This window comes from Accipiter gentilis, chromosome Z (assembly GCF_929443795.1).
Source record: "Accipiter gentilis chromosome Z, bAccGen1.1, whole genome shotgun sequence".
Taxonomy (NCBI): Eukaryota; Metazoa; Chordata; class Aves; order Accipitriformes; family Accipitridae; genus Astur; species Astur gentilis.
In genome coordinates this window covers 43665555-43677871 of record NC_064919.1, presented here as the reverse complement: position 1 = coordinate 43677871, position 12317 = coordinate 43665555, and positions in this window count along the sequence as shown.

Below are 12317 nucleotides of genomic sequence, written 5' to 3'. Positions count from 1 at the left end.
TTGATTGTAACTGTAATCATAAGATCTGTTGATCACACAACTACTGTGATCTCTTTGATCTGCACTGTTTAAACACGTGTGAGAGATGTGGATGTAGCCTTTACTTCAAATGCCATCGTTTTCTGCCTACTTGTGAGGAAGTGCATTTTTTAAGTCACACTGCCTTGCAGTCAGAAGAGAAAAATAAATGTCTTGCTATATTCCTTGCAAAACTAGTAGTTTAATAATCTTGATCCTGAGGAGTTCACTTGCGATTTTTTTGAGGCGGTTTCCTGATGTTCTCTGTGGTCATTGTACAAACATACAAATGCACAGGTAATGCATCACTGCTGTAGCCAAATTTCCCCATGTACACTAGAGCATTCCTATTTCAACACATATACTCCCACAGACCGCTAGATGTGAGCTCCACCTCTCTTGTCACCTGTCCAATACTACAGAAACACTGCCAGTTCATCTTTAAAAGATACTAATTTTTTTGTTCTAGCTGCACTGATCAGGCAAGAAAGCATTGGTCTAGCAGAAAGAGAACAGATTTTAAGAACTTTGATTCAAATCCCATCCTTGCCATTGGCTTCTGTGCAGGCCCGGGCAAGTCATTTAAAATCTTAGATTTGAAAATGAGTATCTGTCTCATAGCCAGGGAAATGATATAGAGCTGGTGTAGAGTGAATTTTGGCAATCACTTTTCATTTTTTTATACACATTACCACTACCCCTGGATACTCTTAAAATTAAATTAAAAATCAAATGCTTATGTACCATGTTAACTATTTCCCTTACTACCATGGGGTTCATGTATATCCTACCTTTTAGAACTCGTTGAACTGGTAGAATTTCAGATGATATTTCATGTCCATACTGGAATAAAAGAATTGACAAGGATTTGGTTTTTATGGAAGCTTCCACAGCACTAGTAGTTGAAGCTTTGTATTCTTTCTTCTGTTATGAAAACACAACACATACATATAAAAAGATCAGCCACAAGAGCTAATGAGAAAAGATGGAGACTTAAGTGATTTCTAAATGCTGAAGAACTCTGAGTATGACTCCAGCTTCTGGCCTAGATGAAGCAAGATTCAGGGCATTATTTTTAAGTCACCTTGGTCACACAGAGTAGCATCATAATGATACCGGGTAGAATGCATCTTACACACAGCCCTCCTCCTGCCCCTCTCCCCATCCCTCCACCCCCCAAAAAAAAAACCAAACAAAGAAAACAGATTATGTTACAGAAGAAGCACATGTAAGAGCAATCGTGTTCAATTAGATCCTCATCTTTAGACCCCACACTCATGCTAAAATTAACCCAAACTATGATGTTAGCTGGGCTCACCTTTCCTTTAGTAAAATCCCCCTCCCTGTGTGTTTGGTATGTTTGGTATGTTTGTCCTACTGTGGAAAATTGGTTTTTCATTCATAGGATATCCCTGAAGGTTGCTTCAGAATGTTCATTGATTAATGTTACTCTTCAGCATTGGTTGCTGCCATTTTCTCAGGAAAAGTAGTACCCGCAGGCAACGGCTGTATTCACTCTTGATGGTTCACCTTGGTTACATATGTAGCCAGAATTAAGTCATTCTTTTATCTTCCAGAACAATATATAAAAGATTGGGTCTCTTATTTTCAACTTTTTTAGCTTCCATATTTGTAAGCCAGTAAGAGGAATGCAACACATTCTTTTCTATGGATGTTTTACTGACGGACAGATTTCTATGGTACCAGTGGCACATGCAGTAAAGGATGCCAGATTTGCAAGCATTTGCTGCAGCCTTGTGCATATGTATACAGTCACATGCACAGGTCACAGGCTGAACCTGTTTCTCCCGGAACATGGGCTGCCATTTGCAAAACTTTGGCCTATTTGACCAAAATTCAGAAAGTACAGGTTCTAGCCTGACCTCTGCTGTGCACAGTTAAAGTACAACTCAATCTTCTCTATTCTTAATAAGTCAGAACACTAATGCTTTTTCCACCTAATGAGGACACTCAGAGGCTTAATCTATTAGGGACAGCAGATGGCTAGTCCAATATAAATACATAAAACAGGGTAAAGGTTACTAAAGCTCTCTCCAGACCTTAAATGTCCACCCAGGAAACAATGGCCTTGGTCCATATTTTCTAGAAAAACTGTCGGTGACACAAACCTGCAATTCTGCAGGGAAGGGCGGTGGTAACTGACATGGTAACCAAGTACAGTTTTGGCTAACTTGCCTCACTTCAGCTTATAGGAAGCTAGAACATATAAGAATCATTTTATCACTTCTTCATGCCAAGGTTGCACTAGGTAGCAGGATATGGTAATGTATGATTGACTGTGCAATTACCTGTCAGCCACAGTATTTATGATGGTGCATCTTGGTACTGGGGTCTGGTGCCTATAAAGCACAGGCTAATTTACACCTCTTTACATGAATTCTGCACTACATTGTACACAATATATGTACTGCATATGCAGGTATAGGGCAAAAAGGGAAACAGTGATAGAGGTCATGTGGGAACTACTAGAAGTACTTTGGAAATGCAAATGGGAAACTGAGAATTACCCAGCAAGGCAGTCTGTCTATAAATGCAGTAGTAGTAGCAAGACAAAAGAAAAAGTATTTTCAGTTGAATTTACGGAGGTTCAAAGCACAAGTTTCATACAGTGATATTTGTTAATATGAAGGCAATGCTGTGTTTTTCGGGACTGATGCCTCTGAGGCACAAGTGCCTGTGTCTGTGAACCTCATTTGCTATCTATCTCATGAGTCACCATGGGGAGCTAGTGTAGAACCACAGCCTTAGCAGTGATTTAGCATCAAGACAAAGCAAAGCATTTCCACTAGGGCTGCTAGCTAATTGTTCACACTTGGGCTGAGACTGCTGCCAACATTAACTCACTGGCTACGTGAGCCAAATCTCCTTTTGTCATCAGCAGTTCAAAGATGGTATGTACAGGATGCCACTAAAATTGAGCAAATGGTATTTCTACACCCCCAGCATAGCACCAGCAAAAAGAATGCATCACCTTTGGACCGTGCTACATCAACAGCATTTCCAGGTTTTGCACTGTAAAAATATAGGTACCACAGCAAAGTCTGAATGTTCAGATTAGACACAGCCTCTGTGACAGTCTGTTGCTTCTGCAAACCTGCAAGAATTGATACTGCACAACAGGCACATTTAAAAAAAAAAAAAAAAAAACAAACCACATTAATTTTGCCTCGCTGTCATTTGAAGGGATGGAAATAATTAGCAAATAAATATGCAGCATATGGAGATAGCCACCAGATGGTAGCAACCACATAGTATGGGTATCTGTTGAATTTTCTTAATTATACTGGATTTCTTGAAACCATGAACACTCGTGCATGTGTTTATACATGTGAGCTCAATAGGGTGACCTGCAAACATACTACATAAATTGTGAACAACTGCTCAAACTCTCCTACATCAAAAAGCACCAGTAAAAAACATCCTCCATGGTCATTTTGCTCCTGTTAGCAGAACATATCCTTTATGTTCCTTCTGGCAAACAGGTGAGACAAAATTGGGATGTTCACGAAAATCATCAACATCATTGACACTAGTCTCTAGTCAACTGTTGTTGCATTGTCAAATTTGATTCTTAACCTAAAGTCAAGAAGAATTTAGTGCTTACTAAACTCTTTTGCTTGATAGCTTCTGTATAAAGGTTTTAAAAGGGAATAGTGTGCAGTGGAAGAACCTTTTTCATGGTATTCATCCACTACTCTATGCTAATACCATCTGTTCACCAATGCACTAGTGAGGCCCTGGCATCTAGAATGCTCTAGGCAAACACAAAAATCTGCCCTGTCCCATAGAAAAATAAATACAGAACTCCTAATCAAATACTGTAGTTTGCTGTATTTCTGCTGACCCTCATTTACACAACTACAGGGACTGCAGCTGGCTTCTATAGTCACAGCTTCTCCAGGCATCAGAAAAATGTAACATCTAGGAAACAAGGCTTTCCGAAAGTGAGTGTGTGTATAAGGGAGAGTACCTCAGGCCTTCTGGAAGCTTCCTCTGCCTTTTGTTTCTGGGTGAAGCACAAAAGCTTGCTTATGGCATGCTAGAGCTAACTCCTGAAGTCAATTCATACTCCTCTACACAGCCATGGACTGCCTTAGGTCCAACAATAAACTGCACATAAGCACCTTTCATGAGCTGGCTGCCCTGCAGCACAGAAAAGCACAGCTGGCCCAAAATAGACCAGGAGTTCATTAGATCTGCATGTCATCCACTGCACTACCCTGAATAGCTCTTTGTGGCCACCACTTTTAGAAGTGCAGTCAGAGCTGGCCCTGATCCAACATCCATGGGCCTTTATAGACTTGAAGGCTCTAAAAATAATGCATTTGAAATAATATACTCAAAGCAAGAATGTGACAGCCCACTGGAGCATAGCTCAGCACAGATTGTCTCTCTTTGTGCCTGAGGAGCAGTAAGTGGGGACTACTTGCATTGATCATTTCTCTTCCCTGATTTTATGAACATGATTTTTAAGAGCCTGGGATCCATTGCAAGTACAAGCAATTAAAAACCTGAGAACTGTTTCCCAAGCTATTGCTGCCAAGAGACTTATGCCTGCCTCAGAATACTCCAGGGTATAGGGAGAGTGCAAGCTTGTTCTCACATTTTTTTGTAATGGCTGCTCAGCAGTACTCCAAGTCCGCAGACCTACTGTTGGGCATGATCTCTGTGCCACTCATCTTGCTAACATTAATCTCCCATCTCACAAAGAAGGAACTTTTCAAAATCTTCCCTTATAGCAAAGCAAGCTTAGCAGGAAAAAAAATACCACCACCACCCCCCAAACATTAAAGAAAACAGGGATTTCCTAGCTAGGAATAATACATTCCCAAGTCTGCTTTCTAAGTGACTGCAATTTCAGGTGGGAAAGAGGATCCAGGCTGTCTTGAGGTGTCTCCATTCAAATTTAATGATCCCCCTTCCCTATACAGAAGGCAATCCCATGAAGCAATTGGAAGAAGAGCCTAGCAGCTGTCCTTTTTAATATCTCAGTGTATCTGCTGTGATTTGTACCACATCTCCAACACTTGCCATACTTCAGGCTCTAGCATCCTGCAGCTTCTAACTCTGTTCTCTGCAGTCCCTCAGGAAACCAGAGACAGGGCCTTGCACCTGCATTACACAGAATTTATAACTGTTACTTGTGACAATCATTTACATGTAGCCCTGTTCAGGCTACTCTGGCAATGCACAGGGACTTCTGCAATCAAGAGAAGCATAGTTTATATCTGCTTTGGGACAGTGCATGATTTACAAGGCATAATAAAAGAGACTAAAGACAATAGCTCTTGAATATTATTTCCAGATGTCCTACTTTGTCTGTGTGACCTTGGGACTCTATATTTAAGTTTCCATGCATATGTTCATTCCTTATAGTTGCCCTAATGCTTTTTAACTTGTGAGGTCAGTAGTTGTCTGCTGTGTATAGGTGCACCATGCATATAATACAACAGAAATGTTAAGCTGCAACATCATACAAAAGAAAGAAAGTATGTTAAAAAGCTAAAACTAACAAGACAGCAATATTTACTTGTACACTGGGGTGGGCGATATTACCTTGTAAATGTTTTTGAAACTTTCTCTTACACTGCCCTGTTCATGCTCACAGCTTGAGTCACCAGGTGCCTGTTTCTGAGAGCCTGGGGACAGCCAGCAAAATCCCCACTGAGAATTCTAAGCGGTGCATGAATGCAGAACAGTGTCACTGTCAAGCATTACTTGAAAAACAAACAATCACACACACTAACAAATTTGTTACATGTTAGAGCAAATTGTTGCACATTGTAACATCTTACATATTCTAGCAAGTCTGTACAAGGCAAACAGTTACTCCACTGCATAACTGAGAGAAGCTTCTGTTGCATCATACCACCACTACCACGTTACCCTTAAAAGATAATGATAAATCAAGATTTTGGTGAGGATTATAAAGTTCTGGTGGGGATGGACCACTTCTTTCCAATATTAGAAATGTCCCTGGTTCTTTGTGTTTTACATATAATTTACAAAAGAGCGTGATCTTCCATGCCCTCTATGGTTTAATTGTATAGTGAAGCTGTGCTTCCGTTGTGAGAAGAAACAACCCACTGTGACACTAGCCATTCCTAAATATGCAAACCATCACAGTACTGATCACAGAGGAAAAAAAAAAAAAAAAGAAAAAAAAAAAAGGTTGCTGCATTGATAGCTGTCAGAGGCAGCCTTTAAAGGACAAAAAAACCCTTTTTGTTTTATGTATTGTCTTTGTTGCATGAGAACCCACACAACGTTTGTAAGCCTGAAATGTCAGGGAGCTAAAGAAAAGTTGCCTAGAGTGACAGGGTGGAGGGGTAGGGAGCAGAAGAAGGAGGAGACAGGAGAGGTTTAAGATCAGCTTTAAAGATGTAACTTCTAATCATCTTGCTGCATAGCAGAATTCAAAGACCCACATTAGACAGTGAGGCTTCCCCTGCAGTGCACAGGCAGAGTGCGGTGAGCCAGCTCCAACACCCTCATGGAATAAAGCACTTCAGAATTAAACATCCAACATCACAACCATCACTGAAAGTTAGACTCTCACATCTTCTAATAAAGGTAACTACAGCTGAGGGGTAATAGCTCCAATTACTCCTCAAAAGGTGCAGCAGATACTGAAAGCTTAGAAAAATAGACTAGATTTCTCCTACATCGCTTTCAGTTACTCAGATTCAGCAACAATGTTAGAATAATTTGTATTGAATTCTTTACTGTAAAAGCTACTACATCAATAAAAACATTGATACAAAACACAGGTTATTGTGCCTTCCTCAATCACATTTGCTTTCCCTCCACGGACTTCTCCAAAGGCTCTTAAGCAATTTTACTTCTTTTAGCTTGTCCGTGAATTTTAAGCATCATAAATACAGCCAAAGCTGACCTCCTGGACATTATGCAATCTTTGTTGTACACTAGGAATTTTGTCTTTTCTGCAAATTAAAAACAGTGAATGATTATGATAATGCTACAACTGAAGCACAAGCACTCGTTTCCTTTTGTTTTATAGTCACTTGTTCTAAGATCTACACAAGCTTTAATTTGTGTCATATATTCTAATCCAGCAGTATAAATTCATCTAAATAGAAGTAAGATTCACATTTTGAGTATGCTTCTATGTGCAGAAAGAATTAGATGTATAGAGTCTGCTTTATCATTCTGTAGATCACTTTGTGAGGGAAGGACACTCTCTAATGTGACACTACCATCAGGCTGTGATGCAAGAGTGTCCAGGAGCTAAGGCAGAGTCTTGCCTTTGTGCACCATTAAAACACCTTCTTTCTTTAAAGGAATCATTTTTACAGCGAATTTATGTTATACTCCTTCACCTAGGACACTTTTGCACACTGTTTTTCAGAGGCATGCTTTCTCCCAGCAGTACATATCTGGGCAATTGAGCTATGTGTCCTTTCAAAATAAAATTCTAAGGTGGGAACAGCTATTATCAGAAAACAGCCAGGATACCCACTTAGTAGTCATCTTTCTTACATCAGAATAAATCAATTTCACACTTTATGGTCCTAATCCCAAGTTCACTGAAGCCTGGGAGGTTTCACTAATTTCGATAGGGTTTAGGTCAGATCATTTAAAAACAAACACACACACACACCCCCACACACCCCCAACTAAAAAACAACAAACAAACAAACCACAAAGTAGTACTTCACCACCTAGCTGCCAGCCTCTGGGTGGGGATACGATTAAAGTTGAGCAAAATAGAACCTAGCTGAGGTTTTCACTCAGCTCTTTCCCAGACCCCTTATGCATCTGAGAAGAATACTTTACAGCTTTAGAGCAAACCTGAAATTCTTACAGAGCTCTCACCCAGTGGGATTTCTGAGAGGATGACTAGTGGTGGGTAGCTAAAGCAGCTTCAGCACTCTTTCCTCAGGTATCTTCATAAACACCATCTGATTGCAGCAGGGCTGCACCTATGCTTGGTATCTCATCCTTGAAGAAATGACTGGTTTTATCTGCTGTGTTTAACTGTCACAGGTGCCTCCAGGGAATAACTTATTTGCAGGGTGAAGACAGAAAAAGAGCACAGTTACCAGGCAGCTACCAGCAGTGGAGACCTCTGAACAGCTTGAAGAGAATGGTTGTGGGTGTTCTGGGCACTTGGAAAGAAGGGAATCTTTTTGGCAAGGCAACAACACTAGACTAACTGATTAGCAATGACAACCAGGCAAGCCAAAGATGTTGCTAACACTTGGAGGCAGGGTTGTAGGTCTGGCAGAGAGATCTCCTTTGTAATCAGAACTGAGGGAATCCTGTCATAAAACAGGAGAGTCTGATGGGTCAAAGGAGAATGGAAGAGGAGGGAGGAATACAGCTGGGAAATTTATCCCTGAAACAAAGCAAACTGAAAGAGGGGCTGTTCCCTGGGCATTTGGAAGTAAAGACTGCTTCATGACTCACAAGGGTAGACTCTGAGAGAAAAGGTGATTAAAAGAAACCCAAGTCATTGTTTGGAAGGAGGGTAGAGGACAATAAAGAAATACATAGAGAGATGGATATGCAAAAACAAGAAGAGAGAGAAATAAGAAGACGAGAGAGGAGGAAGGACATACCTGAGTTCCTCAGTCTGGGCAGGGCACAACCTTGTTGGTTAAGTGGGCTGATTAACCTAGAATACGCCTACTCTCAGGATCGCACATAACCTAGGGCTGTCTCAGAGAGCAGTTAACTAAGCCAAGCTCTCTAGACTGGGAATTACACTGAACAGAAAAAGACATACTACTTGTTATATAAACAGCAACTTATTATGTTCCTGCAGAGAAAAAGAAATATGTGTACTTTGCCTGAAAGGTTATGTTTCCCTCCAGCTGTTCCACATCTGAGTAACAGCACAACATTTGGGAGAAAGAGTAATTTTGTTTTGCTGTTGTTTGTACTGCATGAGGAGGTCATGCTCCAGGCTCAATTTCAAGCTACTATTACAGTCTGAAGAATAATTAAAAATAATGATAGCTTTTTAATTGCCTACAGCACTTACTAGTTTTATTTGCTTTCTCTGCTGAGCTGCAGTCATTCCTGTTTAAATTCACAATGCAGAACAGGATATGCAGGATAAACAGAGAAAATTATTGAATCCTTAAAAATCAAAGTAAGGACATAGTATGCCTTCTGAGTTTTTCCCTTTAGTATCTTGAAAGGTCTGCAATTTGCTTCTCTCAGAAAATTTTGGAACAGCTGTTTCCTCTTTACAGTGCCTTTATACAATTTCCATTGCAGTCCCCTCGGATGGTGGAAGATCACATAAGGTATTTCTGACACTGGCAAAAAAAGTATCTATTATGTTAAGGTATATGTAATACAACTTTTTCTCTAAAAAGAGTACACTGTAACAAGGCAGAACACTGACCTCACCATGCTATGATTTAAACTGATGTTCAGGACCCAACTCTTGCAGTGAGGTATCCACACTGATAAACACCTACATTGTTTGGTTTGGGGGTGTTTTTTTTAGGAAAAAAAAAAAAAAAAAGGGGGCCTGGTCCTGCTTCCACTGAGACAAGTAGAGAGATTTTTACTGATTACAAAGTCAAGAGGAAAAATACTTCATATGTCACCATCAGTGTTTGGCACTCATACTGCCAGTCTTAGGCACTATGCCAAAAAACGGCTAGACATCAACACTTAACAACTGTATGGTCTCACAGATGTGGGTTGCTGGCAGATCACAGAACACAGGTTTGTACTGATGCTGCCTATGTTTCTTCTGCTATCAGAAGTAAAAAACAGATCTTATTTCAGTTTGTTTAATTCTGTTCCCATGTTAAAGCCTGCATGGTCATTTAGGCATGGATTTTGTTGTCGTTGGCCTCTGAGGAACATCTTTGCAGAAACAGTATAAGAACCAATTGAAACTAGCTGCCTAAGCAGTTGTCAGCTTCTTGAGGGATGTAAGGAAGTGGATGCTATGGCAGTCTTCAGGTGCAGAACCATCTTGTCAAAAGTCTTGTAATTGTGGAAAACATACTGCCTCCACCAAACCGTTCCTTGGAGGTTCGACGTTGTATCTGAGAATCCAGAAGCTCTAAAAATGGGTTTAATTCTTCCCAAGTTATGCAGGAAGGCCACTTGGAGCCATTAACTGTTGTTTTTCTCAGACATGCACGCACACACAGACACAGAAAGTAATATATGAAAAATTGATACAAAGCCCTAAAGTACTTCAAAGTCAGGAAGATGGGAAGGAGGGGAGAAATATGGAAAGTGTTGCTTTGGCACAGATTATCCCCTCTGTTGTTCAAGTGGGATCAAAGATGCTCTGCTATGGTAACCTCTCCACACAGAATGGTCACAGTGTATGCAAGCCATTAGCTGTAGCAGATCCATAAAAAAAAGCCTGTTAATACACCTCAGAGCGGATGCAGATTTAAAAAACCAAGGTGTCATTCATTTGAGAATCCAGTGCTTTGCTCGAGTGAGGAGAAAATTGTTTACATGAATCCAACTCCCACTGAAAACCAAATCAAGATTCCCACTGAATACAATGTCAGGAGCAACTAGCAAGCTTGTGAGAATTAACTACATCTGCGCACAGAGATCTGAGAGAGTTCCAAAATGCCTGTCATGATTTTGCATATGTTTTTGATATTTCTTGCAGGGTTTTGTGGAAAAATATGTTTGGTGTAAATAAACGTAGCAGATGTTTGCCCACTTTTGCTTTGACAGAGATAATCATGTTTCTATTATTTGGAAATTATTTCAGAGTATAATATCTAGTTCTTATATTCAGGAACTGTGTCTTGATATTCAGGCTCAATTATTTTCCTGCTTTTAACTTGTTCTGTTGTTCCTGGCTAATCTCAATTGTGCTGCTCTGAAGCATCCATAATTATCAGTACAGACTGCTCACCATCAGAAGTGTGTTATGTAGAAATGGAGGAAGTCTCAAATGTCGGCTGGAGCTTTTTCTTTTTGCTGAAATGTCATATCTTGCATAATATCTCCCCACTGAAACATTCATCTTAGATCAAAGAAACTGGCATAGGAAGGCAATTTTTGATCAAAAACACGTAAGGAAGTATAAGTTTTTGCATTGGGTCACAAACATCAGCTTTTCTGTGCTCTTCAGCAACAGATATTTTTTACTTTGGTTTATACAGCTATTTGACATCTTCAGATATGAAACTGGGATTCTCTTTCCTGTTCTTGGTGATTCAGCATTTTCCTTTTCAACATCTATTTGTGAACAACTGCTACTAATAGACTCATTAGAAAAAAAGCTGTGTTTACATGGTGCACCATTGCAGTTGTTAGATCTTACTGCTGACTGTATAGTGTAAAAGAGAGAGATGTGTGCTTGCTCCAAAAGTGATGGATACTTTTGCTGCTCATTTTTAATATTTGTGAGGGGTGACAACAATTCTAGTACCTGAAAAGAATATAGGAACTTTTTCATATTAATGGCACAGGACTGTAAAAATAAATTCTACAGATGACTACGAAATTTTCTTTCATTAGGAGTATTATTATTATTACTTAAATTTTTTAAAGACTAGGATTTTCAGTAATAGTCATGGTTTTGTAGCCACTGATCTTCAAGCAATACAAACAAATCATCCTTGCCACAAAAATCTTACAATCTAAACATAGTATAAAAAGTAACCATGGGCTAGGTATGAAGATAAAAGCAAGATGATCACATAAGAGACCAACAACCCATGTTCCCAGCACACCACAATGACAGAATACCTTCTCTTTGGATTGATTTGTTACATTATGCGTATCTTTTATAATGTTTATAACAGACTGTAGATGTCAACTGCTCCATGAAAAAAAATCTCTAATTTTCCACATCATGCCTTGATTAATAAAATTGTCCAAAACTAGTTTAAAAATGTAATCTGTCTGGAACAATGTGTAAGGATACATGTATAAAACAGATCATTAAGAGGGAGAAAGTGAACCTAAGGAAGCTGTAGGATTGTGTATACCTCTGCTTAGCTTACCTCCAGCACCTAGTGCCAGCCAATGTCTTACTAGGAAGTTGCAAAGGTGATGAACCAGACCATGAGAAGGATGTGCTATTTGTTTGCTGTTCTACACTATTAACTATGAGATCCAAATGTTATGCATTAAAAATAATTTTATTTTACTGAAAACTCATGAGAAACTCACCATTTCTGTATAGATGTAAGCAGCATTACTTAGTCTAGAAACTAGTCCAGACAGATTCCCCCTGTTGTTGGGATCACAGTGGCTTGTTGGATTATTCAAAGACTACTCAAAGTTTATGAAAGCAAGCAAGTGAGCTG